This window comes from Castor canadensis, chromosome 7, assembly GCF_047511655.1.
Source record: "Castor canadensis chromosome 7, mCasCan1.hap1v2, whole genome shotgun sequence".
NCBI classification, from domain to species: domain Eukaryota; kingdom Metazoa; phylum Chordata; class Mammalia; order Rodentia; family Castoridae; genus Castor; species Castor canadensis.
Window position 1 is genome coordinate 72,425,865 of NC_133392.1, and position 23,866 is coordinate 72,449,730.

A 23,866-nucleotide genomic window follows, 5' to 3' on the forward strand; every position below is an offset into this window, starting at 1 on the left:
ATAAACCTTTGAAGAAGACAAACAGAAGGTAGAAAGATCTCCCAAGTTCCTAGATTGGTAGAAACAATATTGTGAAAAAGGCTGTATTGCCCAAATCAACCTACATGTTCAATGCAATTCCCATCAAAACTCCTATGACATTCATCACAGAGATTGAAAAATCAACCCTAAACTTAATTTGGAAGCACAAAAGACCACAAATAGCCAAGGCAATACTGAGCAAAAAGAACAACACTGGAGGTGTTGTTCCATGCTGAATCCATGCAGCTATACTCACCTGATTTTTGACAAAGGCACCAAAAACATACGATGGAAAAAAGACAGCTTCTTCAACAAATGTTGGGAAAAGTGGATTCCTGCATGCAGAAAACTGAACCTAAATCCATGTCTTGCAGAGGCCAATAAGAGAAGGAAACCAGGAAGTAGAGAAAAGGTTAGTTTGAGAAGAATTAATTTAGAAGGTAACACACATGCACAGGAAATCAATGCAAGTCAACTCCCTGTATAGCTATCCTTATCTCAACTAGCAAAAACCCTTGGTCCTTCCTATTATTGCTTTTAGTCTCTCCTCAACAAAATTAGAGATAAGGGTAAAATACTTTCTGCCTGGTAGGTGGATTAAGGACCTTGATATAAGACCTGAAACTTTGAAGCTAGTACAGAGAAAAGCAAGGAATATACTGGAACTGGCATTGACAATGACTCCCTCAATAAAATTCAAAGGTTTAGCAACTAAGAGAAAGGACTGATAAATGGCAATACATGAAATTAAAAAGCTTCTGCACAAAAACAAAAAAAAAATGGTCTCTAAATTGAAGAAGCTGCCCACAGAATGGGAGAAATCTTTGCCAGCTATACGTCTGACAAAGGATTAATAAACAGAATACATAGGGAGCTCAAAAAACTAAACTCCCAAAAAAGATCAATGACCCAATGAAAAAATACGCAAATGAACTGAACAGAACTTTTTCAAAGGAAGATGTCCTAATGGTGAAAAAACACATGAAGAAATGCTCAGTATCCCTGGCCATAAAGGAAATACAAATCAAAACCACGTTAAAATTCTGCCTCACTCCTGTTAGAATGACCACCATTAAGATCACAAGCAACAATAAATGTTGACGAGGATGTGGGGAAAAAGGAACCCTCATACACTACTGGTGGGAATGGAAATTAGTACAACCACTATGGAAACAGTATGGAGGTTCCTGAAAAAAATGAAAAACTACCTCACAGGGAGATTACTTGTGCCATATGATCCAGCAATTTCTCTCTTAGGGATATACCCAAAGGAATGTGAGTCAGGTTACAAAAAGGCACCTGCACACCCATGTTTATTGAAGCATTATTCACAACAGCTAAGCTATGGAAACAGCCAAGATGCCCCACTACTGATGAATGGATTAAGATAATGTGGTATTTACATACAATGAAATTTTATTCAGCCACAAAGAAGAATGAATTTTTGTTGTTTGGAGGTAAATGGATAGAACTGGAGAACACCATTTTAAGAGAAGTTAGCCAGGATCAGAAGGCCAATAGCTATATGTTTTCTCTCAAATGTAGAATGTACACTTAATACAAGTACAGCAACGTCAGGAAAAACAGATCATGCTAAGGGCAAGTTGCACAGGAAAGATGGAGGGTAAAAGAAGGAAGTTAAAAGGTGAATAAGTTTCATGTACTGTCTATACAAGAATGAACATAGACTTTTTAAACATGTTGAAACCACCATAAAAAAGGGAATAAGGTAAAAAGAAGAAAAAATAGAGGAGATGAACCAATTGGGGTTGTAACACATATATGCATGGAAACAACACAAGAAATATCCCTGTGTAGCTATCTTTATCTCAAACTAGCAAAAATGCAACATTTCTCTTATTATTTTTTATGTTTTTTCCTCTACAAAATCAGAGAACAGGAGGGCAGAACAGGTTCTACTGGGGTGGAGAGGGGTGGCACTGGTGGGAGGGGAGAGGTGGTGGGGAAAGGGATAGGATGGGAATATGGTGCAAATAATGTATACAAATGTATGTAAATGCAAAAATGATACCTGTTGAAAGTGTTCTAGGAATCAGAGGAGGAGGGATGAAGTATGATATGTTTGATACATTGTAAGAACTTTGTAAATGCTGCAATGTATCCCCACCCAGCACAACAATAAAAAAAAATGGAAACAATAAGGTATTTAAAAAAATAATAATAGTTTATCTTTAAAAAATAGAGAAATACAATAAAATGTTTACAATATATTTGATGGTAGGATACTGCATAGTATTTCTTTTATTGTAAAAAGAAGTCACTGCCTATGGAAAGCCTGGAGAGAGAGGGAGGGAGTCATGAGAAAACGAAAAGTTATCTTTCCTCCCAATCTTCAATATAATGCCCTGCTTCCCCGAAGCAAAATCAACTGGAAGCCAGACAGGAATGCAGCCACAGGGCTCAGCCTATAAGGGCACAGAGAAGCAGGGAACTTTTACTAACAGGAGAAAATCCATCATGCTTACCACTATCATGGTATCTTGTGAAGGGATTGGCAAACCTCCTAGATTACATGGTAAGATGAACACAGGCCAGAGGTTGAGAAACAAAGTACACAACAGTACAAGAGTGACCGCCTCACCAGAGCTGTAGTGTCCAGTGGTCGTGGTCTGGGGCCTATCAGAATATACTTTCCAAACCCAAGGGTAAGTTACTGCACACACGCTGCCACAAAGGAGGTGTTACAGAGCTTGATGATCCATTTTAATCTTTGAGGTAATATACACGTGCTTCGGTATGCTGCTTTGGTTAATTTACCTAGAGGACAGAGATGGTCAGCATAGAATAGGACTGAGAGTGGCAGTGAAGCATCCATGCCATCTGTGGCTCATGTGCTACAGCAGATGCAAGGCATGGGACGCCAGCCACAGATGCAGACATGGTCAAGTCCAAGAGCCATACCACACACAACCAGTCCTGACAATGACACATAAATGGCATCAAGAAACTTGGTCACAAAGACAGGAATCTCTTCAGGGGGACCCAAGTATCCTGAGGAACATGGGGTTTGCTAAGAAGTGTGCAAGAAGAAGGGCCCGAAGAAGATACAGGAGAACGTCAAGGCCATGAGTGCATGTGCCGAGGCTGACATGGCCCTTGTAAACCCAAAGGTTAAAAACACAAGATCCCAAAGAGTGACAGCCACGAGCTCCCTTGACTTGCCTCCATCACCCACCCCAAGCTTAAGAAACTGTTCATGCATACATGGCCAAGGGTCGCAGGCCCAGACTATAGTTTCAGCTTCTACTCAAGCTCAAGCTCCAGCTTCTGCTCAGGCCCAGGCTCCAGCACAGGTACCCAAAGGTGCCCAAGTCCCCATGAAGGCCTCTGTCTGCCATTGTGAGGACAGATGGACTGATGTGACTCCTTGGTTGCCATCTGCAGGGGGCTGGTGTCCTATGGCATTTCAACAAAAAAACCTCAAGCAAGAGCTGTTTAAAAAAAAAAAAAGAAAAAGAATAGGAGTTAGAGCAAAGCAGGGTTTCCAGATGCCCAGGATATCACACAAACCATGGGACCTAGTGTCATGCTTCCAACACATCTCATTTTTCAACAAAGGCTCATTTTTTCAGTTAAATAATGGAGGCATTTCTTGAAAGTCCATTCGTATCCACTGTTACACACCTCCTCATCCAGTGACATGACTTACAGAAGACTCAGATAGGATGTGACCTGGAATATAATAACATGATAGGTGGAGCTCTGTCCAAAAGAGTAAATGTGTCCAAACCAACAAGAAGGAAAAAAATAAAAGGTGGTAATTCTTCAAGAGCCCCAAATAAATGAGTGGAGAAGTAACAGATGAAATTTTGAATGGGCTATCTCACTCTCACAACTAATTCCTCACTTCTACTATTTTTGTGTGTTGAGTACCATGCCTGGATCAGAAGTTTTAAGACTAAAGAAGAGAGTGCTTCTTCTAGGAAACAAAAAGTTATTTCCATTATATAAAATTTGAAATGATATGTAGCCAATTTTTGACAGCTCATGCCCTGGATACCTGGATAATCAATCCTGAACATCAGTGAAAAAAAAAGTGAAATATGGATGGATAAGCTTTTGTGAAGCCTATGTATCTCCTTGGGAGGTTCCTTATACTATTATGTCCTTAGTGAAGTTTAATGGAAAGTTACTAGAGCCAAATACATACAGGACCAATGAGGACAAGATACCTCATTTAAATCAACATTTAAGTAACAAGGTTTTAGATTGGCCAGCTGAAAAACTCTTAGGGTAGGGGAGAGAACATGGAGCAAGTAAGAAGAGTCAAAAGTATAACCAAAGATCCAACTGCCATTGAAGAAATAAGAATTTTAACCATTTTTTTCTTCCTATGTTGTGTTTTATGGTTCAAAGAATTCTCCTCTTATTTCCTGTTCTTCATTCCATTATTGTATATAGGGTATATTACTGGTAATTAACATTACAGTTTAGTGTCCAGGTTGCATTATATTTGTATAGGAACATACAGTAGCCTTAAATTATGTTACATTAGCTGGGAATATATTTGAGGAGGATTGTGTAAATATGGGGAATAAATTAAAAATTAACAGGATTCACCAAATGGATGAACTATAATGAACACTTGCCATGGAGAGTGGGTTGCCATGGGGAATTACTTTGTCAAGAGAGAGTCCTCTTCCAACAATAGATCTGGAAGAAAATATTCCTTATGAGACTTGCTTTCATTTGGGAAATAAACATGTAACCTATGTTTACCTTCTTGGATTCTTATACCTTGGGTTTTGAATGAAGAACTAATGACATGAAGAAACAGAAGGAAACAGTTTTCTGGAAGCCGTACGGGATTTGAAACTGTCTAACTACATAGCCTCTCTCTCATTTTACTTCAACCACATTGAACTTGCTGCCTTCCAAGTACATGACACTCACACACACCACACACAGAATCTTATTTCCAACTCAGAATGCCATGCTCACTATTAATTCGGCCTAGCGCTCTTCATCACTTCTGGTCCTGCAGTTATCTACGGAAGACTCTGAACTGGATAAACAAACACCCATTTCCAAGCCCTTTCTCCCTTGCCTACCTCCACTACAGCAGCTAGAAGACAGTCACAGAGTGCGTTGCAGCAAGAGGTGGCCCTGTGGCAGAGTGGCAAACCACAACTCCTAGAGAATTCTGGGAACATTTTTACTTTCCTGATTTAAAAAGCCATGTATTACAGACACCAGAGTGCAAACTATGCAGTCACAGAGGGCCCTGCTCTTAGGCCCTTCCCACTCCTTCCTCCTTGGTTTAATGCTCTACTTTGCAGTTTGAAAATCATAAATACTTTTGAACTTAGCTTATTTTGTAAGTTAAGTCTAAGAGTACAGTGGGGCATGATGACAATGGATTTACCAGGTGATGGTGCAAGCTCAGCATTCAAGGCAGACAGTGCAGGTACTGAGTGATGGATCTCGTAGCCAGTTATGCATGTCTTCAGCTGTCTGGGAACCACTGTGCCCCAAGGCAACAGGCAGATTCCTGGATCCAAAGTGGCAGCAGCAACAGATGTGCCAGCAGAGGGGCCACAGGTAAAAGGAAGAGCTTGGCCAAGGGACAGGTCCTGCAACATGGTGGGAGCCCAACTTGCCCTTCTGTAGATAAAAGTATTCTTTGTACAAATGTTAATATCCATCCTCAGCATCAGAACAGAAAGAAACAGGACTAAGATGGCAAAGAGTAAATTATTACAAAATAAAGGCGTACACATGGGCATAGCTATAAAGCCTGTGAAGGAGTTATGTGGAGTCTTCAAAGAGCTTAAATCTCTGTGAGAATGACTGCAACGCTGCACAGCAAATAGAAATTAAATTTAAAGATAATGGAATTCCACAGGGAAGAACTCTATTATCACATGAAACTTTGGATGAATTATTAGTAAAGAAGGAAATATTTAAGCTTGTTTACTTTTTAATTGAAGAGACCATGATAGACTCCATAAGCAGGCATTTTCAATCATATACAAAGCATGGAGCCAGTTTGTGTTTCTTGATCAACCTCCGTATGCTACAGGAAATGTCAGAGGAGTCATTAAAATGCCATCAAACAAATTTACATTTAAAATAAGACTCAGACTTACACAAAACTGACTTTAGAAAAATTGTTTCATGAGAATCAATTCTAATTGTACTAAAATTTATATTTTGAAATCTCTCCTATGTTGCCACAGTCTATAAAATACTCTTAACAGCTCCAGAAATAGTTTGTATCATCAGAATGATCCTTGTCAAAATTAAGCAGTTATCAAAACCTAATTGCTGCCTTGCATTTACAAAAGTGACTGGTATTGCTTTCAATTATATTGATTGAAGATGAAATTAGTTGTAGTATAAATTTTGATGACCTAATAATTAAAAGTGCAGAAAAGCAACCCAGAAAAAATAGTATGGTCAATTAAGATAGCACTTGAATTATTGATTGTCATACAAATTCATGGCATCAAAACATGTTTTTTTCTACAATTTGCAAGTTTATGTTGTTATGTGTATATCACTGTTACCTTTCAAAAATAATAAAATATTTTTTAAAGAAAAAGGCTTTATATATTACCAGTACCATTCAGGATACTTTTTCCTGTGTTTTGAAAAAGAGACCCCATGTTTTCATTTTTACCACTCCTATCAGTTATGAACCCATCCCTGATACACACTACTATCTTTTTCTTTCTGATTTCAATAGTGCTGAAAGGTACCATAGGCAGGAAATAAGGTTGTCCTTCCAATCTGAGGACCAACATCGCCTTTCCAAATGACAGAAACCCAGTTAAACTCAAGTATGACAGCAAATCCAGTGGCTTTAAATCACCCTATGCTGCTTCTTTCCCTTTTACTCTTGATCAGACAGAAGCCAATTGATTGGCAATTCACTTTGACCATGTGAGAACCAAGAGTAACCCTTGGAGCCACACCAGGGTCCCTCAGCACTCCATTTAGCAATTTAAAATGATCAAGGCTTAAAAATGTATTGTTTAAAAAAATACACACATAAAAAAGTAACATTGTCAATGAGGATAATAATAATCAAAATGTAAGCCAGTATTCCAAATCTCATATATTTGGTATTTACAGGAAAATAAGATTTCTAGGAAGAAAGACATTGCCTTTTTCACTAACTTAGGTAACTCATCACCACAGATATTTATATGCTGTAAGGTGGTACATGTTTATTTTGTGAAGTCATACACACACAAATAATTCCTACTTTGTCTTTTTTTTATAATTCCCAAAGCGCTTTCCTATCCATTTTATTCTCAAAATTTCCTTGCAAAAGGAGTATGTTATTATCAACCCAATTGCATAGGTGAGAAAATTGAGATGGGATAAGTCTAAATGACTTGCCCAAGTTTCTTCATGTCCATGTCCTGGCCTCCCAGTGTTAGAATGAAATGCCTTCCTCAGAGTATAAACTCCCCCAGATATGGCAGATAAACTTGAATTTAGTTACCACAGAATTCTCTGTGGTATTTTTTTGTCTAATTTAAAATTATTTTTTGTCCAATAAAACATTCTCAGGCTGGCAATGTTACTCAAGTGGTAAAATGTCTGCCTAGCACCCATGAAACCCTGAGTTCAAATCCCAGTACACAAAAAAATTCTCCCATCCTAGTGTGAGGTAGTAGATGTGGGAATATAGACAATAGAGACCACTATTAAGACAATGCATTACATATCTCTATTTTCTCAAGCACTCAGAATTGTGGAGATAATCTCTGCTGTCCTCATGCTAACAAACAATGCTCCTACTTGATAAATTAGGTCCAGAAAGTTTGTGAACTAAGGAGGTGAAACTAGGAATTCATGTTAACAGCAATAGTAAATTTGTTTACAGTTCTATTCAGGAAAGAAAAGCTGAAACTATAATAACAAATATCCTAATACATCAATGCCTGAGTTTCAAGAGGCAGAAAACAAGACACCAAATGAGGCTTGGTTGACCAAAGCTTTTGTAGGCTTAATAACTCTGATACCATTGGAAATGTTGGCCTAGAGTCCACAAGTGCTGCTGGATGAAGATGAAGAGAATCAGGAACTTCAGTATTAGGTGGCCAAATCAGTCAGTCATCAATTCATTTAACAAGTGCCTCCTCAGACCTTATTTTGTTCTATAAACTGAGAAAGGCATTAGATAAATCTAGATGAATGTGCTCAGGCTAGTAAGAAAGGTAGGTTCAGGACAAAACCAGTGGTCCACATTATAATAGCAATGCCACTTCTCAGTTGGCAAACCCTTCCTCAGCCTGTGAAGGACAGCCCACACACCTCTGCCTCCAGGGAGAGTGTACAATCCATTATGCCTTTCTGTCTATACACTTCTATTACCCAAAAATGTGGCCATCATAAAAAAAAGATTAATTTTTTCCATCTGTATCTCTACCATGACCAAGCACAGGGCACAGCACATGGTAGATGCTCAGTCTACATTAGGTGAATGAATGACTAAAGCACATAATGAATTCAACTTGGCAAGGAAAAAGCCTACAAAATCTATTTTTCTCATTAATTAATGAACAAGTAGATTGGATTGAATAATCATGCCTGATTGAATACTTTAGTCTGCAAAAAATGTAAACATTTTTTAGATTTATTAATTTCCCCTGAAAGTAAAAATACTAATTATTTGTAGAATTAGTCACTGAATCTTGCCTTCTAATTTTCTCACTGACAGCTTTCTTAATGATATTAGTGAGGACAGTCTTGAAAGATCTAAGGAAATCATCCAAACTTCATCAATCCAAAATCCATGTAAAGAAGATTAATTAGATCATGCAGCTCCTTCTCTTTTGGATTATTTCAGACTGAGGTCACATTGAGCTCCTGAAGTAGACATCCTATTCTCTGTCTTAGCCACAGCCATACTTTACTAAATCTAGTGATGGTGTTTTAGGAAATGGGAGTTGTTTTCTTTAACCTAATTCAATAATTTAAAATGGATTATGAATCTAGTAAATTGTATTATCCTCTGTGAAACCATCATTATTTGTTTTCCTCTACTAATTGAGCTTTAATACATGAATGAAGTGGTTTTAAAAATTAAAATAATTCTTTATGGAATAGAAAGAATAAGAATATACCCAAAGTATACAGCCACAAATATTAGAATGATTTTCTTGGGGATTTATCTCAGGGCCTCATGGGCAGCACTTGCTCAGCACTTAAGCCACCACACCCTACCACCCTTTTTGCTTTTAGTTGGTCTCTCAGTTTGGGTCTTTTGCTAACTTTGCCCTGGCTTACCTCAGACCATGATCTGTCTTCCAAATAGTTGGGACCACAAGCATGTACCGCTATGGTCCCTAGAATCATTTTCTTAAAAAATTTTTCAATATATCATGTTGAAAAATAGATAAAAAAAGGAACATTCTAAACGTCCAAGAATGGAAGCAATAATTGAGAAGGTTATATAATTGAGAAGGTTATACAACAAATGAGATGATTTCTCAAATCTATGATTCCTCTTTCTTTTCTCCTCCCACTTCTTCCCTAGTAAGTGAATTTTTTATAGACCTTCAAAACATACTTAAGTTGTCAAAAGCAAATATCCCCAGCTTCTCATCAAACTAAGAAACTCACTCCACTTATATTCACTCTCTTCTTTCCTTCTACTACAAAGAAAGAAGTATCCAAAAACCAAATTCTCCACATTACTGAGGCTGTCTTCCAATTTCATTTTCTCAACAGACTTTCTACTCCAACCTTCTGAATCATCTCTACTTAAGACATTCTACTCATTCTACAAAAGACAAAAAAAAAAAATGTTTTCTTACCCCAATTGTCATCCCTTCTACTGCCCTAATTATCTTCCTCTTAAAATTAAATTTGTAAGGGCTGATTGTAAAATGCTTCCACTTCCTCACCTCTCCTTCTCCCTTAAACTGACACCCATAGAACTTTCATAACCAGCAACTAATTGAAAAAAATCTTAATAATGACAACAATAATCTTATTGTTGCTAAATCAAATTAATAATTTTCAGTTCTCAGCTTCCTAGGATTTTCAGTAGTACTCTACCCATGGGGTTGGGAAGTAAATCCTATGACATGTTTTGTGAATGAATGGAAAGACAGCTGCTTTCATGCTGTAGCATAAAGTAGTCTCTTTTTTCAGAACTACTCTTTCTTACCTTCTCTCACAACAAACCCTCAAAACCTTTGTTTTCCTTCTGATTCTATTGGTTCTCTGGCTTCCCTTTTTTAATCTGCTCTCTTGCCTCCTCCTTGTCTACCTACCAGTCTTCAAATATTAGAGTTCCATGGACTCAATCTTATGTCTTCTTTTTCCCTCATGCACTCTATCCCTAGGTAGTTTCATCTATTTCTTTAGCTCAAAGTAGCATCTCTAGGCTGGAAATTCGCAGATACATACCAACAACTCAGACTCCCCCCACCATTCTCTACATTTAGACAACCACATATAGAACATCTGTACTTGGAAGTATCACTGGATTCTCAAATGTAGAAGTTCAGAACTACATTCTGCTATCCACCACCCCCCTAATCCCACCACCCACCACACACATACAGAGTTTCTCTTGAATTTTTCATCTAAGTTCAAAAGAGTTTTGTAATGGTCTTAGGAAACTGAAATACTCCCATTCTCCCTCCCTGACAAATAGGAACAAGGAAGGCAGAAACTGCTGGACTTTTCTAATATCCTGTCTTATTCTTTAAAGGAAATAGCCATATCCTCATGATGACCACAGAATTGGCTCTGGTGTCCATTAAGATCACAAGAGAAGGAAGAAAAAGAAGGGAAATGTTGGCTTCCAGAAGAGTTCAATATTTCTGTGCTGTTCTTTAGTTCCCAACCACTATGGGCAGTTAAATTTTAAAATAACTTCTTGCCTTAATTCAGATTAGAGCAAAGTTCTGGTACAGTCTTATTTCCACAATGCAGAGGATGTAAAAATCTGTCGTGATCCCCTTATAAATAGTTTGAGAAAGCTATATACATAATTTTGGTAAGCCTAAACAAAAGAAAAATTTGAATGTGGAGTTGGTATGATCAGATTTACATGTGGGATGTATATCAGGTGCCATGATAAGACAAGCTAGTTTAATGGGGGAAAAATGTGTCAGTGAGACCAATTAGTGGATAAGAGAGTTCAATGCTCAGAAATAGAAAGTTCACTATTCCTGTGTGTGAGTATATTTTATGAATTTGTTCTAAAGTTTCCTCAAGCTCTAAAATCCCTTCTATATTTATATGTCAAATAAATGGAGCTGAGACAGATCTATATTCATACAACCCATGCTTTTATAGATTCTAGTCATATGTATGGGCTGCCCCACTCCAGTCTTAAGTCCTGCCCTATGTGGCATGATGTTCTGTACAAATGTCACCATTCCTATGGGTCAGGTCTTTATAGCTCTCTTCTCTCTTCTCTCATCTCCAACTTCCTCCATCCTCTCTTCTCTTTTTCTTTCATCTATCCTCCTCCTCCTTCTTTTTCCACTCTCCCCTTCCCTCCCCTCCCCTTCTCTCCTTTCCTCTCCTGTCCTCTTCTGTTCTGTCCTCTCCTCTCCTCTCCTCTCCTCTCCTCTCTATCTTTTGTAATTCTGTGCAGAGATTAGTTTGACCTTTGGAACTGGGTAACTGTGTTCTTGAGTCTTTCTTGTTATCTGTACACTGATAAACAATAGTATATCAGCTCAGTTACCTAATCCATGTACACAGACCACACCAATTCCTTTTAAAGTAAGACTCACCTTAAATTGGGTTCATTTAGGTATGCATTTTATGTCCATCAGTAAAAAGATAAGAACTATACTGTTAATATATTAATAGTATGCCAAAATTCTGACACTTCTTACAAAATGCACAGCATTTTCTAACCAATTATATTATTTGTTTGCCATAAAAACTTTCTGTAATCACTTCACTACTCTTGGGCTCAGAAAAGTTGAACTATCTGCCTCATGTAACATAGCTGGAAGTGACAGAACTGGAATTCAGCCCACTGTTTTCTGAATCTGATGCCAGCACTATCCTCTCCTCTACCAAGAATAAATGTGTAAAATATAAAGCCAACCAAGTTTGCTTTATCATTTTGAAAAATAGAAAATCATTCACTTTGTCTCACCTCCTCGGTTTTTTCTTAATAATTTCATTAGCAGGCAATCCACTTTGAAGAATTTTCTAGTCTGCTAAAGCTTGTTATACTCCTCAGTATTCATGCAGCATTATGATTTTCCTGTAAAACTGAATAATCTCTGCATTTAGTGTGTTCACTCATGCTAAGTCAGAGAGAAAAAGGCTTCTGTCAATGTGTCAATATTGCTATAATTCTCTTAGATCATAGCTGCTTAAACCCTTACGCCTACAAATTGGCCATTGCATCACTATCTCCATGGATTGTTACAGTAACAATAAATATATTATATATATAAATGTAATATAAATAATATATGTTAAATAACTTTAATTTTTATACATAGCATCCAAATTGAGAAGATGGTGGGTAATTTCATCATCTAACTGCTACTACAAAATGAACCAATTCACTGGAAATTTCACATTCTGTTACTTGTTTTCCCAAGAAAAATAATTCAAAAGTCACACTTGTCCAGAGTCCTCTTCTAGAAAGTCATACCATCTTAAAGAATAAATTCTCCTTGTCTGAACTTCTCGGGCTAGAATTACTCTATTAGGTACTTCCCCCAATCTACATTTACATTTCTTTTCTTTGCTCCTGCCTTGTTCACTAGATTTTTAACTAAACTGTGAGGCCTGTCTTGGGATTTGGATTTCACACTTAGTCTTGATATGAGCACATCTGGGCCTCATCAAGAAGTAAGCAAAACAAGTGTTCCTGTTTCTCAGGCACATTGTTAGATAAAAGCATAGTATTAACCAAGCCTGTTAATTAAAGAAAAGTCTAAATTAACCAGAACTGAAGAACCAATTACACAGTATTAGATCCAAAGTCAACTTATATGCAGTCTTTTTTACCCTCCTTTTTCTTCTTGGAATATCCTTTAGAGATCTTTACTATAGATATAGTTGGGTGAATATGTTAAGGAGCTGAAAAGGATAAAAAATGTGTGAAATGTGAATAATTCCAGGAAGATATTTTGTTTTCCATGAGTCTCTCACACATCTATTTTAGACCCCTTGAGGACAGCTTAATTCCCATCTTTCAAAAACAATAATAGATAAAACAAAACCAACTTTATCTTCTCTGTTTCAGAAAAGATTCACCTTTCTAAATCCTGATTTGACAAGAAATGTTTGGAAATTATAACTTAGCAAAGATTGAAGTATCATATTATTTAAAACCCCAATTGCTCATAGGAGGCCTTCACTGTGTCACTCTGACTGAATTGGGATAACAGGCCTAAGAGTATTCAGAGAGGAGGTGCTTGGAACAGTTAGGGATGGCTAGCTGCACCAGGCAGGACCTATCCCTCCACTGAGCTATGATTTAGGGGAAGAAGAGAGCAGAGAACCTCAAAATGAGCAGAACAAATGAGGAGAGACAAAGGGAAAGAAGAGGCCAATACCTAGGAGAAGCTTTGGATGGAATGGAAGCATCCTTCTGAGCCAGGAGCTAGATGGGTTTCCCTAGCAGGGAGCCAGACTTTGTGCAGAAGGAGATAGGAAACCATGAGGAGCTGCTAAGCAGAGGTATCACTGATGAACCTGGTGTCTGAGAAGGTTGCCTGACAGCTGGATGATTTGAAAGTGGGAGGGAGAGAATTCCAAAGAAATTCCTACTCCCCAGGAGACTGTTAAAATAAGCCTCATAATAGGCAGTTTGAAGTTGGCCTTTAAGATGGCAAAGCTCATCAGATCTATGGAGTTTTAAGTCCTTTTTAAAATCACTGGTATAGGGTGAGTGCTCTTTTCAGACAGAATCTATAAGCCACAATCCAGAAATGGAGTCTTCCCTTGCTCTCCAGGGTAAGGGGCTAGCTAGTAAGTGTAACCCTTTGGTCAAGGGCTCAGTGAGCAATAACTACTCAGATCAGGGACATAGAGAAGTCATTCCCTGGGAATGCTAACCTCATCGTCTATCAGGCACAGTCTAGCAAGTTTAGAGGTCACCTTCTGAGCAGACAAAAATAAGATGATCCTGGGTTTGTTCTTATCTCTCTAAACATGAAAATAAGCCTTGACCTAAACTCCGAGCACCAGCTTCAGGCCACTAACTCCACCAACTACCACAGCCTTGCTAGAGCCAAGAAATCTTACATGCATCCTTGGGGAAACTGAATTGCCTGCTTAATGCTATTACTGTGATTAATGTGTGTAAACCTGCTCTCAGCAATGCCTCATAAAAGCAGTAGGCAGCCACTTTCTAGAACACAGGAGTCAGGAACTCTGAACCCCCTCCTGGCCACACACACATGCACACTGACTCTCAGGGCATTCACACCACTAGGACACAGCTTCTCTCTTCCTTCCCTGCCTTCCTCAGGTACTCAGAGCCAACCCAGCCCAAATAATTGCCCTGACATCAAGCTTCTGGAGGTCCAGCCACTGCAGCAGCTGGAGGTGACAGAGGAGTCAGCCATTTCAGCCAAGATGCAATGGCGAAGCTGGGCAGGGACTCATTCAGATTCAATTTATACTCTGCTTCCTTCTGATTTTATGGCACTTTTACTTTCATGACCCTGAAAAAACATGTTTGTCAAAATACACATCACAGAACTCCACCTGTGAAGGAGGCACCTTAGGATGCCCTCCCCTGCAAAGGTGTAAATGAGGAGGGGTGTGACATAACTCCTATTTATCTGTTGGTGACTAGTTTTCACTGTAAGGCAGAAAAGATCTTGCTGACTCCATTAGGAACCTTTCCTTTCTAAGGACTATAATTAGCTAAATGCTCTTAAACTTCACCATGAAAACAGCTGACTGCATTTCCAGGTGATGGTTCAAAGCTTTACTCATACAAATCTTTGCCATTCTTGATGTTAATCACAATCTGGGAAAAGTAGGAAAAATAGTAAGTACATAACAAAACTAGAGACTCAGGCAGGTGGCAATTTGTAGCAGGAACATATCCCTGGGGTGCAGGGAGTGAGGACCAGATCCTAATATGTGGCCAGCCCACCACAGCAGGATGGGACTGGAAGAAGGCAGCTAGCTCCAAGCTGTGCCCAACAGTCAAGGCTAGGGCCACCTTAAGACCTTGAATGAATAACAGGTGGATGGGCCACCCTTTTCCATAAGCAAGACAAAGAGCATTTATTTTTTCAAAAAGACATTAAATTTGTATATTAACTGAATTAAAATAACTTTTTTCTAGACATCTTAATTATAAAATTATGGGTAAATTAATTAAAATTGAGCTGTTTTTCCTTCCCTGGTAAGATTGGTACTTCTCCTTTGCCTTAAACATATGTTTGGTCAATCTCTGGGCACCTAGCATTAAGTTGGAGCCTGTGCACAGCTGTCTATGTCATAAGTACACAACTGATTGGAACCAGGAATGCCATAAAGAGTATGGGCTCTATAGTGGAGAATCTGGGTAAGGGGCTGTTCTTAGCTCCAGGTGGGAAGTTCTTGCTGTATGAAGAGACCTCAGCCATGGGGTCCCAGAGTATCCAGGAATGATATTGCATAAAGATTCAGAAGTGAGCAAAGGGGGCTAAGACTAGAGCTTAACCTAAAAACTGAGTGCATGCAGTGAGAGAAGACAGGGCGAATGTCCTAGATAGGATCCCAAGACTAATTGGCAACAAAGAAAAGGTAAAGTGTCCATCAATGATGAATAGATAAAGAAAATGTGGTATATTTACATGCTGGAATACTAATCAGCCTTTAAAAAGGCAGAATCCTCTCATTTGCAACAACATGGATGATCTGGAAGGTGTTATGTTAAATGCAATCAACCAGGCATAGAAAGACAACACAGGTGGTCACTGATAAGTAGATTCTAATAGAGCTGAACTCATAGAAATGGAAAGTAGAATGGTGGTTACCAGAGGCTGGGGGAGATGAGAGGTGACAGGAGGAACAGGTTTTGGGATCTATTGCATAACAGAGTGACCTATAGTCAATTATAATGTGTTATATATTTCAAAATAACTAACAGTAAATTCCAAATGTCTCATCATAAAAATGATGCGAGATGTTAGCTATGTTAATTAGCTTGATTTAATCAGACCATATTGGAAATACATAGCAAAACATCAGTTTGTACCCAATTATACATACAAATATGATTTGTCAATTGAAATAATATTAATGATAATTTTTTTAGAAGAAAAGGTAAAGAACAGAAGACAGATTGAACATTGTCATGGAGCCCTAGACCTTGAACCTGAGAGAATGACTTTGTCAAGCCATCCCAATCTTGGTGGCTGAAGGGCTACCAAAATTTAGGGAAGGAGGTCAATTATGGTAAAGGAAATGAATATCTGTCAAATAGAAGACTCAGGGAAGCAAACTGAGGTAGCAGGGACCTAAATATTATCCAAGTACTAAATCTCTCCACTCCTGACAGCCACACAAGAACAACCAGGACAACCACTACCAGTACAATATTGCTAAAGCTTACTCTGTGCCCACTACTATCGTAAGTTGTTTATATCTATGAGCTCTTTTACACTTCCTCCTTGAAAAAGGTGCTCTTACTTTCCCCATTTTACATATAAGGGACCTGAGATACTGAAACATAAGTAACTTCCCTTGCAGGTCACAGATGGTAATGACAGAGCTGAGATTTTAAACATAGCAATTCTGATTTTAGAGCCCAATTTACATTCTATACTGCCTCTCTAGAAACTGTTGCAAGAATAAAGAGAAAACAGAATTTTTAGTGAATAATGAAGTTCTAGGCTGAAAAGTACTGCGACTCTGGCTTGGTTCAAAGGGAAAGACACCCATTGGTGATGAGACTTCTATTTTTGTTTTTGTTTGGTTGGTTTTGGTGCTACTGGAGTTTGAGCTTTGCATTTGCTAGGCAAGAGCACTCTATCACTTGAACTTTAATTTATTGTTCAGACACAGAATCAAAATTTTTACCTGGGTCAGCCTTGGACTGTGATCCTCCTTGAAGCTGAGATCACTGGCATGCACCACCATGCCCAGTCCTCTATCTTAAGTTTTGATGAATTGAGGAGTAAACTTAGTAATCATGGGACTCTGCAGTAAAGCACCAGAAAAATAAGAAAAGGAATGTGTTTTTTTGTGTTCTTTGTATCAATCTGGAAAAATCTGTTCACTCCAAAGCCAAAGGCGATGTCCAGTGGTGTCAGACATGTGATGTTTATTGTACAGAGCCACTAAAGTTCATGTGTATTGTGCAAGACACCTAAAAAACTAGCTAGCATTTGTTGCCCTCAATGCAGAGAAACTAAAGCAGATACCTTAAAGCAACTGAGGCCAATAGGAAAAGGGGAACAGGTACTAGAGAAAAGGTTAGATCAAAAAGAATTATCCTGGAAGGTAACACCCACGCACAGGAAATCAATGTGAGTCAATGCCCTGTATAGCTATCCTTATCTCAACCAGCAAAACCCCTTGTTCCTTCCTATTATTGCTTATACTCTCTCTACAACAAAATTAGAGATAAGAGCAAAATAGTTTCTGCTGGGTATTGAGGGGGGGAGCGGGAGGGGGTGGAGTGGGTGGTAAGGGAGGGGGTGGGGGCAGGGGGGAGAAATGAACCAAGCCTTGTATGCACATATGAATAATAAAAGAAAAAAAAAAAAAAACAAAAAAAAAACAAAAATTTGATAGAACCACCAAGTGCAGGAGCAAAATAAGGGCCAGGAACAGCTGAAGAGAAAGACCTATTACTATTGAAAGGTGAAGCCAAGGACCAGACAAGCTGAGACCTTCCCAACAGAACTTGTGGAGAGAGAGGGCTGAAAAAGTGGACAACATGCCAAAGGTCCCAACAGTTTCCTGTAGGATAGAGATCAGTCATACATGGGGTCTCATGTTTATGCAGAACTGAGATCACAAGGCAGGCAGATATATGATGGGAAGGAAGGCACACACTTCAGGAACCTGATCAGGACCATGTCCTTTCTATTAATGTGTCTTTGTTTCTGCAGTCCTGGAGTGTGCTTTCTGAACTCTTGGGATGAACCCCAAGGTTCAACCCTCACATTGTTCTGCACTTTTTCTCTAAAAGCTCACCCACATGATTAGGACCTGTTCATGCTTATTCTGGTGGTTCTCGAATGCTACCTCTTCTATGAACCACTTTTTGACCTCTCCTGATGGACACATACATCCCTTCTGCAGTTCCTACTGCTCTCTGTTAAGCCTCCTGACTTCCTCTTGATGACACATCTGCCCAAGACCCTCCCTCACTTCATCTGTTCAGTGTTACCTCTCTCGAAAAAGCCTTCCCTAACAAACTCTCCTAAGAACTCCTACTCTCACTTTCTCCTTTCCTCTACTATGACTTCTTCTCTTTTATGGAATTCAGTCCATACTGTTACCCTGCACACTAATTGTATCAGTGTCTATTTCCATTTTCTGTGTGACAGTATATGGCAGCCCAAATAAATGTTCCTCCCAAGATGGCCTGGTCTTAGTCCTCAGCATCCATCGTTGAATATGTTCCCTTACATGGCAAAAGAGATTTGGATATGTGGTTACATCAAGGATCTGGAAATGCTGGGGTTATTCTGGATTACCCAAGTGCACATGACAGAATACAAGACTCATTGTCAAAGGGAGGCATGAGGTTTTTCAGGAGAAAGTGATATAACAATGAAAGCAGAGGGAGACAATGCCACATACTGTGAGACCAAAGGCCAAGGAATGCCTGTTTCTAGAAGCTAAAAGAGGCTTCCTGAAGGAATCAGTCCTTCAAATATCTTGATTTGGTCCTTAAGGTTCATTGCAGACTTCTCCAGAAAGGTGAAATTTAAAAATTTGTATTGTTTTACATTTCTGGAAGTTTGTACCACAACACCTAGAAGCTAAGGCAGGTCATAATATGTTTTGTTCACCATTTTATTCCCAGTTCCTTAATCTAATGCTTGGCACAGCACAGAAAGTAAATGTGTATTTATTGAAATAAAGAAGTAATAAATGGATGAGTTTCTCACCTCCAATACAAGAACCAAAATTTTGGAGGGCAGGATCCAGACCATATCTGGCTATCTGGCTTTGTTTTTTTTTTCAGTTCCTGGCACTTTATGTAAAGTCATCTTTCAAGAAAAAATACTATTTGTTGTGGCCCATTTATTTACTGTGCCCATTTATTTACTGAGCAATTGCTAATGCACTCACTTTAAAGACATCAAGAATAGGAGATCAAAGACACCTGAACCTAGTCATTTGGCTGTTCATGGCTCAGTTAGGAAGAAAGGGATTGAAATCAGCACTCCAAAATGCCAGAGCTAGGAGGTTACATTAATTGAGCACCTACTAGAATATATTTTAATTGAATTCTTAAGATCATTGTCTTTGTAGTCAGACAAATCTGAGTCCAAATTTCAGTCCTATGTAAGTTACTTAAACTTCTTAAATCTTAGTTACCCCACTGTTAATCTGAGAAAACAACACTTTCTTCAAAGAGTTGATGAGAGAGTTAAAGTAATTAATGTACATAAACACTGTGATGAGTAAATTCTGCATCAACTGTCTGTGTCATAGTGCCTAGATAGTCAAATGTATTTTCTGGGTATTTGTGAGGGTGATTTTGAATAAAGGAATACTTAAATACACTTAAACACTTGAGTGAACCATCTTGCCTTACTGATTGGTGGGTCTTATCTTCTCAGTTGAAAACTTAAATAGAATAAAAGGAAGATGGAATGCTTCCACCTTTGGACTTCAAATACAACAATGGCTCTTCCTGGGTCCCCAGCTTGACAGCCACCTCTAGATTCTGGTCTTGCCAGGCTCCATAATTATATGGAGCCATACACATCTTACAGGTTTCCTCTCTCTACAGAATCCTTTTAATATAAATACATCATACAATGCCTATCTACACAGTGAGTACTCCATGCACTATATCTCACTTAATGCCCACAACAATTTTGGTTTGATACTCTTCATTATATAGAAAAGAAAAGCAAAAATTAAGGAGAGAAAACAATTTGCCTTACACCATGTAGATGTGGTGATATCAGATTCATACTCAATGGTACCTGCCATTTGAGCTTGGACTTCCCAACCTCCATATACTGCTGTCCAGTCTACTCGAAAGGCTGGCTATGCACAATGACAAAGAATTACAGTTTCTTTTAAAGGGTAGACTAAGGGTCAAAACTCATTGAAATTTCAGCGTTCTTAGTATCTTTCCAGGCACATACAGATGTTCAATGTGCAATGCTCTAATTCATTAAATTACATTAGATAAGTAGGCTCTTCAGCATTGTTAAAATGAACCCCAGGAAGATGTGGAGAGCAGATTATGAGAAGCCTATGAGAGCTGGACATAAGCAAGAAGAGATGCAGCTCAACTGCTTTTCCTAAAATGTTTAACTGTAGGCTGAGATTGGCATAGCCCCAGCCACAGAATAGAGAAATGCAGAACAGCAGCTTCTAAGTTGTTTACATTCAGAGAAGCAGGAACACAGATTTCTTCTGTTACAATGTCACACCCCTCCCTGAGAATTGCAGCTCCACCCTGTTTACCACTGGGTATAAAAGACTCACTGAAGGAGAATGCCAGGCTTTTGCTCTTGGGTTTTTTTTCCCTTTGCTTTGGGCTTTGGCTTTTTAGTGTGGGAGGCTTTTGTAAGGGAAAAGAATTGCTGAAGGTAAATTGCTAAAGGGGAATTGCTAAAGAGGGGTTGATAGAAAGTCTACACTAAGAACTTTATACATAGACTTTAGAAAACCTAAGCTAAAGAGAATATGGCACATTGCAAATCTAAGCACCAGGACTTTAAGTGTTACATATATGCAGTTTTTAGGTGTGACTGTTGTTGTTTGCAAGTCTGAGCACTGAGGCTTTAAGAAAGCTAAAGAGAAAACATGAGACAGAGCAAGCCTGGGGGCAAAGACTTTTAAGAAAGATTAAAAGCTAAGAGAAAACATGGACAGAGCAAGTCTAAGGAAAGAGGTTTTAAGCAAGGTTTTAAAGAAGTCAGAAGTCTTTAGAAGCAAGATTTTAAAGAACTGCAAAGTAAGGCCTTAAAGAATGAAGACAGATAAAGCAATGAGGGTTGTGCATCTCCACCTAAGCACCCAACACACCTGATCCCACTTTCTGTTTGTCTGTCTGTCCTGTGTCTTTTCTACATCTCCAGTCATCCCTAGTTAGGCCCAGTTAGGTTCAGTAATAACCAGGAGGAAGAGAGAAGAAGCTTGCTCCAACAAAGGAGCTAGAGAAAAAAGCTTGCTCCAGGAAGATGCCATATATCAAGCAGAGGATGCTCTAAGCAGTGATTTCCCCCTTTACCCTTGCATTTTAATTCACTGTGTGACCTATTTGCATCCTTCTCCTATCACATATCTAATGACTGTATTTGCTATATTCCCTCTGATCATGTCTTCAATATATGGGTTCACTGTGGGCTAGTTCACCTTCTCCCCCTACCCTGAATAAGTATGCATAAGTAAACATACATTTCTTGTTTTCATAAAGGGAGCAGTGATAAATAATTTAGGGAATATAATATTTACAAATTGGTGTTAACATTGCTTTAGGCCAAACTAAAGCTTAATCTAAATGTTCCTGAATGCATTTACTTCTGCTCCAGTGAAGATAGGATAATGGAGAACAGATTTGCCTTCCTACCCAAAACAACAAAAATGTAAACACACTATATGGAATAGTGAACCAGATATTAGCTATAAGTAAAGGAAAGGCAATGATCTTTGATAAGTAGGAAATAACCTAAAAATGAAGATAACAATTTCACAGAGCAGTACATGAGGGAATTTATAGCAGCAAATACCTATATTAGAAAACCAGAAAGATTTAAATCAATGACCTCATATTCCACTTTAAGAAAGTAGAAAAAGAACAACAGATTAAATCAAAGTAAGTAAAAGAGAGAAAATAATGAATATCAGAATACCAGAGCACAAATCAATGAGATGGAAAACAGAAAATCTATGAAACCAGAAGTGGGTTTTTTCATACAACTGAGAAAATTGGTAAACCTCTATCCAGACCAATCAGGAGAGAAAACAGAGATAACCCAAGTAATGAAGGAGACTAGATACTGGTCACACACTAAGGGGAGACCATGCATGGGAGGGATAGGGAAACCAAAAACTTGAATGTGGTTGATGTGCTCACTATATAGGAATGAATGTAGTAACCTTAAACTGGCAGAGGCCACTATGGGAAGGGGACTAGGAAGTACTGAAGAGGTCTGGTAGAGATGAACCAATTTGGCTTGTAATACACATATGCATGGAAACAATACAAGGAATCTTCCTGTATAGCTATCTTTAACCCAAACCAGCAAAAATGTTTTTCTTATTATCTTTTATGTTTTTTCTTCAATAAAATTGGAGAACAAGATGGAGTAACAGGTTCTGTGGGAGGTGGTGGATAGGAACGGGAGGAGGTGGCCCACATAACATATACATATGTAAATTAACACAAAAACAATAAAATTAAAAACAAGAAAGAGATTAAGTCAATACATATTTAAAACATATATTAAAAATAAGAATATTATGAACAACTTTGTAGTAATATATTGGCAATTCAGATATGCTGGACAACTTCTTTAAAGGATGAAAATTCCAAGAGTAATACTGATGTAAGAGTTAACCTGTGTTGTCCAGTATTATTAAAGGAAGTTCATTACTAAGCTAAAATTTCCCATTAAATATTTTCATTCCTGATGATATCTCTGGTGAATTTTTAAGCCTTGGAGAAGAATTAATGTTAATTCCACTCAAACAACATAATGATAATATAAGAAAAGTCTAGACTAAGATTTTTTTGTCATGAGAGCACTATTTATTTTTGAACTGTCTAAAATTGGTCTCACATTTTTATATCATTTTCAAAAGTACCATAGGCAAGAAACAAGTCATTGCATGTTCTCGTCATGCATGGAGAATCAGAGAAGCATTTGAGCAAGAAAAGGCAAGGCCAGTCTCTCCATACAGATGCCTGGATTTAGCATCATGACCCCAGTTTAACTTCAAAGGAAACCATCTCCTTTTCAGTCTATCATTAGTAAAGACTAATATTCTTAATATTATCATGGATGTGAAATTTTAACAAATCAAATGCAATACAAAAAAAGGAAAATATATAATAATCAAGTAGAGTTTACTCTAGACATACATGTTTGGTCTTACATTTGAAAAGCAATAAATATATTTCACCATATTCACAAAATAAAAAAAGGGAAAACTCATAATCATCTCAACATATAACAGAAACACATTTGACAAATTCTAATATCTATTCCTGATTTCAAAAAAGACTAAAAGCAGAGGAGAATTTTCCCATACTAACAAAGAAGGTCTACAAAATACCTACAGCAAGCAGCAGAACTAATGATGAAAATGTGAATGTTTTGTCTTGAAATGCAAGGACAAGGATGTTCACTTTTACAATTGTTAGCGTTGTACTAGAATTTACATCAAGTAAAATGAGTTTATATAAAAGAAGAATACTCTTTTAGCCTTTTTGGGGGGAGAGGGAAGCTTGAATTCATGGCCTCAGACTTGCTAGACAGGCACTCCAACTCTTGAGCCATACATGTTACTACTGTGTGGTGGACAGAAAATTCCTTAAAGAATTCTTTCTTCTTTTAAATATATATTTGACATTTTCTATAGTAAAAGTTTAAAAAGAGAAATATCAGTAATACTCATCTGATAAGATTATTGTGTGGAATACATGAAATGCTATGTGTAAAGCACTTGGAATAATGCCTGGAATACAATAAATGTTAGCTATTACCATTAGAGATAAAAG

At 38.0% G+C, this 23,866-nt stretch overlaps 1 pseudogene; it reads left to right on the forward strand.

The window, feature by feature from the left end:
- The first annotated feature begins 2,920 nt into the window (after positions 1 to 2,920).
- LOC141424870 (large ribosomal subunit protein eL29 pseudogene) overlaps positions 2,921 to 23,866 on the forward strand; it is a 40,515-nt pseudogene continuing 19,569 nt past the window's right edge.